At 40.2% G+C, this 7,004-nt stretch overlaps 1 non-coding gene across 1 annotated transcript; it reads right to left on the bottom strand.

Moving 5' to 3' along the window:
- Positions 1–6,652: 6,652 nt before the first annotated feature.
- On the bottom strand, positions 6,653–6,759 carry LOC145949446 (small nucleolar RNA R71). Its single transcript, XR_014427653.1, has one exon. It is a non-coding gene; the product is annotated as a small nucleolar RNA R71 (small nucleolar RNA).
- Positions 6,760–7,004: the final 245 nt, after the last annotated feature.

The following is a 7,004-nucleotide window of genomic DNA, read 5'->3' as shown; positions in this document are numbered from 1 at the left end:
GTTGTCACACACACTTCCACATAAAAATGATGTGGGTTTATTGTTATTAAGACAATTTTAACCTCATTCATGCTTATTCAAACAGGGTTAAAATAATGTGGTCTAGAGATTTATTGCAAGCAAGAAAAGAAGCAATAAGAAATAATAAAGAATGATTTTATTATAATCATAGTGGAAACATGTGCCCTATCGAGGCTCGGGGGTCGGGCTGTCCCCGAGGAGTAATCTCTAATAGTCATCGGGTCTATACATCCCTATCGGAAGAAGAAGAGCACTTGATGACGATGACCGGCCTTGACGCTTGTGAACCGGCCTTCCTAAAGATCTGGCTTAAAGAACGTCGAGAAGGATCTTGGTTCCTCTTCGTCCTTTGATCTTTATTAGGGTTGTATCCTAACCCTTGTTTCCCCGGATTATCTTTGATAATGGGTAGCTCTAGAGTCCCTTGGGAGTCCTTGCCAAGTCCTTGTCCGGGCAAGTATCCGTTCTTGGTGAGCATGGAGGCTACCTTCTTCATTTCGCGGGGAAACGTTTCGACATTGGCAATTTCCAATGCTTGGAAGGCGGTTTCTAAAGCTTCCTCTGTTGTATCCACATAAGGTATGGCAGATGGCTTGCTGATGAGTATGTCATCTTCAGCTTGTACAGTCACCAGTTTGTCACCCACTATGAACTTGACTTTCTGGTGGAGCGTAGAGAGTACAACTTTCGCATCATGAATCCAAGGTCGGCCAAGGAGACAGCTGTATGCCGGAGTAATGTCCATCACTTGAAATTCGACGTTGAAGATAGTGGGTCCAATTTGGATTGGAAGATTGATTTCTCCCACTACTTCTCTTTTAGAACCATCGAAGGCTCGAACGATCATGTTGCTCGGGCGCATTTGGACTCCCTTGATTGCCACTTGATCAAGCGTTCTTTTGGGCATCACATTCAAGGAAGATCCGTTGTCTACCAAGACTTTTGCGATGTGATACTCCTTGCACTTTACAGAGATGTGCAAGGGCTTGTTGTGATTTGATCCCTCGGTGGGGATCTCTTCATCGGTGAAAGTGAGGTGATCATTAGCCGTGATGTGACTAACAATCCCCTCAAACTTGTCTTGGGAGATGGTATGCGACACATATGCCTCGTTCAAGACTTTCAACAGAGCTTGTCGATGCGGTTCGGAGCATAGGATCAACGACAACAGAGTAATCTTTGCTGGCGTCTTATGAAGTTGATCCATGATGGAGTACTCGCTCTGTCGGATAAATTTTAACAGCTCATCAGTCTCCTCCTCGGATTCTTTATTTTCCTCGGTTTTCTCTTCCTTTTCTTTCCCTTTATTCTTGGGAGCTTTATCGTGAAGATCTTCGGGAGTGTAGATCCTGCCACTCCTAGTCATGCCCCCAAGTCCAGCGATGTTGGAGATATCGCTGTCGGCAGAAGAATGGATGTCGTATATCCATGGCACAGCCTTATTTGATTCGTAGGGGAAAGGCCTTGGAGCGATGATCCTTAACGGTGTCGGACCTTCCCCTTTGTCTGTCTTGATTACCAACAACGGAGTCGACGTGTGTTCGCTTGGCGCGGTTGTTGGCTTACACTTGATAACGAACGGCGTGCGATCCATTCTTTGAACATACGCATCGATTAATTCTTTCTTTTTATTAATGTTTATTAATGGATTACTAGGAGAGATGTATGAAATGAATGACTCCTAGATCCTTCCATGATCTATATGCATGATATGAGATGATGATGTTGAATATGCATGCATTGTGTTTATTGAACTAAGCATTATCATGTTTTCGGGATGTCCCTAAGATGATGCATGATATTGCTTGGTTTTGGGTAAATATCATTTTTCTTTGTTTTTTGAATATATTTTTATTTTTTTTTTGTATTTTTAGGGTGAAAAGGGAAACTACCTATATGAATGTGATGAAGGTAGATGTTAACACCATGTAATGGAAGATTCTTATTTCTATTTATTCTTATTTAAAAAGGAATAGGAATGTTGTATGTTTAAAGAAATGCAATGTATGCTCAAACAATTTCACATAAACAATGCACAAACAATTCACTCATCCACGAACAGTCACGAGCGAATCACGAGGTAGGGGTATCCTGCAGAAAGGTGCATATTCAAGGTGGTTCTAACTGTTCTCACCGGTCTGAGGCCCCCAAGGTGCCCCATTATAGGGACCCAATTCCTCTCGTCGTAAGCCGATGGAAAGCTCCAACGCACTGTCGGACTCGAGTTCATGGTTATCACCTTGAGTGATGCTTTCCGACAACGGTCTACGGGCACCTATAGACCCATTCGACAACCGGCCGTACTAACATCCACTCCCTATGGCTTACCACTCATGCCCCCGGGTATAGAGGGAACTGTTGTGTGCAAAGGTTTGTGTGCAATTTATATTTCAAACAATTGCGGAAAATTAAACATACAACAGTTATTAAAGCCATATAAATAAGGCATGTTATCATACAAACAAGGGGTAATAAAGTAATTTTAACTGTTATTTGTTAAAAATAATCTGTCACTAAATGGGACTGACTCTCGAGGCCTCCCCAGTGAAGTTGCCATCTGTCGCCACTGGCCCAAAACGGGCTTTCGGCATTCGCGAAGGATGGTTGGACTCTTTTATTTGTTTAAAAATATGGATTGCTAGAATGACTTATTCTCAAACTGAGACCTTGTCAAACGAGCAATTTTATTAAAAGGCTCACCAATCCATGTTAATCCCAAGCGGGACCCTCCATGGATTAGCGATTTTCATAAAAAGGAAGGGTTCATGGAGTCGCCACCAATGTTTTACTCAAAACATTGGAAAAAGAAGTTTAAGGCAATCGATTCAAAAATCGACTTCGGCCATGACAACCAGAGTCGGGTAAGGGAGTCGGTTACGCGTGGGGAAGGTGTTAGCACCCCACAGCGCCCCTTTCGGGTTCCCTATGACAGATTATTTCTAAAAATAATAGTGCGAAATTACTAAATTACCCCTATTTATTCTAAACAATTATAACTTAACTATCTACATGATGACAGTTAAATATACACACAGAAAGCAGTAAAAGGAAGGTCTTAAGAAGAAACCTTTGAAGCGTGCTTTTATATTCAAGTAAAACTGGGAAGCTTTTTGGCGTTCCCTCGCTCTACAAGCCCGCTCGCTCCCTCCTAGAAAATTTTAACTATGGAAATCCGGAGGATTTCCCTTCGACTCAGTTCGAGACTCAAGCAAAAAGCTCAGAACTCGAGAACTTTGTCGGATCAACTCTCCGAGTGATTTCTAGGCAGAGCACTGCTCAAAAAAACCCAGAATACTCAAGAAGAGGGTTAAAACTCAGTGTAAAAGTGTGGAATGACGTCCAAATGACGTCTTATTTATAGGGAACAGGCGCAATACGGGCCCTGGAGTCAATACGGCCTGTATTGAAGTTTTGAACTACAATACGGCCGTATTGAGTTCAGTGCGGCTGTATTGAAGTTCAGAAACTTCAATACGGCCGTATTGAGTTCGGTGCGGCTGTATTGAAGTTCAGAAACTTCAATACGGCCGTATTGAGTTCAGTGCGGCCGTATTGTAGTTCAAAATGTTCAATACGGCCGTACTGAACTTTTGGGAGGCCGTATTGGGCTTTATTCCCTCCACTTCCTTATTTTGAGCTATTATAAGACCTCTAGACCTACAGAGAATCCTCCTAGGGCCTTCCATGAGTCCTTCTGGCTGACTTTCCTTCAGTCTTCAAGAGTCTTCAAGCTTTATTTCCGACCCGGACAATTTTAGGGGTCTACAGCACCCAATCCCTAAGATAGATGATTTGGTGAATGAATGGCATGGGGCCAATAATTTAAATGGTGATGCCTCTTTGGCTTTCTCCTTTCCCTAGCACTTTCATTCAACAAATTGTGTGCTTAAGGATTGCATCGCTAAAGTTTTAGTATTTTTTTTACTTCCCTAATTGTGGTTTCACATCTTTTGAAGGATCAATGGAATGGAAGAGCTTAAAGATTTGAGGTCAAATCCTTCTCAAGAAGGAGGGTATGATGGAGGACCATCCTTGGTACTTCACTTCATGTGAGACCCATCACATGGTTCATGGCTATGGCCAATTTGAGTAGTATAGAATTTATTTCTTTATTCCAAATTTTACCCCTGTATTTTGGGGTATTTTAGTCATAGGATTTATTTTCTTTGTATTTCCCATTTTACCCTTGTATTATGGGGTGCTTTAGATGATTAGGGTTTTAATTTTGGGCTAGGGTGTTACATGAGGAGGTGACGCATTTTTGGTGAGCATTGGACCTATTTTTGGTGTTAGAAAGGCTTAGAAGTTGAGGAAAAAGGTTGCATGGACTTATCATGCACCTAGAAATAGCCAATCTAACCCCTTAGATTCCATCCTTGGCCACCAAGTAGCATCTAGGGTTCATTTGGCATTTCATTTGGAGTGCATTTGCCTTGTGAATTTCGGCCATGCATTGCTCCAAATGCAACCCTAGATGCCTCCCCTCCTATAAATACCCAACACCCCACCACTTGTAAATACTTTGGATTATATGATATTGAGTGAGCCTTTTGTGCCTCAAAATCCATCCTTAGTCACTAGTTAGTTTCGGCTAACTTCCTCCTATCTCCACCCTTGGAGAATAGGAAACCTAGAGTGGCCTCCTGATGTTGTGTATTTTACTCGTATTTTAGCACTTTAATTCACAAGAATTCATAGCATAATCATGCATATCTTTCATGTTTTTAATAAATTTTTATATCATTTTCCTATTTTATGCTTTTCTTGGTATGTGTTGTGTTTTCTCTGAGCAGGATCAAGATTTAAGAATTAAAGAGGAAATGCTGAGCTACAGGGAAAATCACGGCCGTGATTCTAAATCACGCCCGTGATTCACCAGAGAAAGTCACGGCCGTGACTCCCAATCACACCCGTGAACGCCACTGACCCTTCATGAATGTGCTCCAGAGAAGATCACGGTCGTGATTCTCAGTCACGGCCGTGATTCACTTCGCGTCCCAGCTTTTTAAGTTTTATGTTTTATTTTTATTTTTGTAATTTTTATCTTGGTAGTTTTACCTTTTTACCCTTTTAGGTTATAAATTAGATGAGGTTAGCCTAGAACAGGACTTTTTGTTTTCGGAGACAGTTTTTTAGTTTTTGACACTTGGAGAAGGTTGGGCGCCTGTGCCATCGACTCTAAGGTTTGCTTTTCTTTTATTCTTCTTTTCTTGGAGAACTACTATGAACTCCTGTGAGTAGTTTCCCTTTTTCTGGGATCAGGGCTTAGCCTCTGAGAACCTCTTTATTAATGCATTATTCAGTTTCTTAATTTTATTCCAATTCTTGATTTGTTCTTTTATATTTTATATATGAACTTTAACATTATTGTTTTCATAATAACATTAATTAAGGATGAACTGAGAGGAGAACTTGATTATAATTATGATAAACAATTAATCTTAATTTTCATAATCATAGATAATTAGGGATGAACTGAGAGGAGAACCTAATTATCGGAACCTAAAGGAACAGACTTGAGTGTTAAATCACGAGAGTTGATTTAAGCTTTCGAGGAGCAATAGATTAACAAAGATCTTAATGGGTTTAATTGAACGTAATTACCACGAGAGTAGGGATTAATTTTAATTAAACACGTCCTCGTAGCCTGAGAAGGTGCAAGGATTAAATTAGGTTAAGACTACCTTCAAGATGGAATAGAATTAATTAATGAAAATAATAATTCAATATTGTTGGAACTCTTTGTGCGAACCCTAGATTCCCGGAAATCTCCTTATCTTATCTTAAAGTTTTATCTTATTCATTAATTGCATTACTATCTCTTTTACCAGCGAATCTGATCTTATCATCTCAAAACAAACATTTTATCTGTTTTAAAATTCAAATTAAAATACTAGTAATTCTAGGTCAAACACGTAGTCCCTGTGATTCGATATTTATTACTTGACGACAACCGTACACTTGCGGTTTTCCATACAACAAGTTTTTGGCGCCGTTGCCGGGGACTACGTCTCTTGATTTAAATTACAATTATTTTAATTCGAATTTAAAAAAAAAAAAAAATTAATAAATAAATAATTTTTTTTTTTTTTTAGTGTTTACTTCTCCAATTCAGATTTCACGGGTCACTTTCTTTTTTTTTTGCAGTGCCTTAGGGTTAATGCAAAAGAGATCTCTACGTCTTGGGAAACCAACACCACTTGATCCTGAGATTGAAAGAACTCTCCTGAGAAGGAAAAGAAACCTTTTTAGAGAATTTGACATGGCTGCACAACGAGATAATTTACCACTTCGGGATTACTCTGCACCCGTAGCTCGTGGGATTCCTGGAGGGGAGATGCAAACTGGAGCTACTGTACCAGCTTCTCTGGTGAATATGCTCAAACAGAACACCTTTGGAGGACTACCATCAGAAGATCCTAATGACCACTTAGAGGGGTTCTTGGAAATCTGTGAGACCCAGCAATTTGATGATGAAGTTTCTGATGGAATGCGACTCCGCTTATTCTCACTCACCTTGAGAGATAAGGCAAAGGTGTGGCTAAGAACAGTGCCTAGAGAAAAGATAGCAACTTGGGAATTATGTGAAAGAGCTTTTCTAGAGAAATTCTTTCCTCCTTCTAAAACTAAAGAATTGAGGAAGAAAATCACTAATTTCCAACAAGGCACTGGAGAGACTATTTATGAAGCATGGGAGCGGTTCAAAGGATATCTTCAAGCATGCCCACAACATGGCTTCAACCGTTGGCTTACCATCCAATTTTTCTTTGAAGGATTGGACCAACAAAGCACCATGATATTAGACTCAGCAGCTGGAGGATCTTTCATGGGGAAACCTATTAATGACTGCATGATTATTTTGGAAAATGTAGCCTCAAATCACAGCCAATACAGTGAAAGAGAAGTCACAGCAAGGAAAGGAACTCCGGGGCGATATGAAGTGAACAATATTGAGTTACTCTTAGCAAAATTTGATACTCTTA

Source organism: Cajanus cajan, chromosome 6 (assembly GCF_000230855.2).
Source record: "Cajanus cajan strain Asha chromosome 6, NIPB_CcT2T_4, whole genome shotgun sequence".
Classification (NCBI taxonomy): domain Eukaryota; kingdom Viridiplantae; phylum Streptophyta; class Magnoliopsida; order Fabales; family Fabaceae; genus Cajanus; species Cajanus cajan.
The sequence above is the reverse complement of the archived record's forward strand: the minus strand, read 5'-3'. Positions and strand labels throughout refer to the sequence as shown.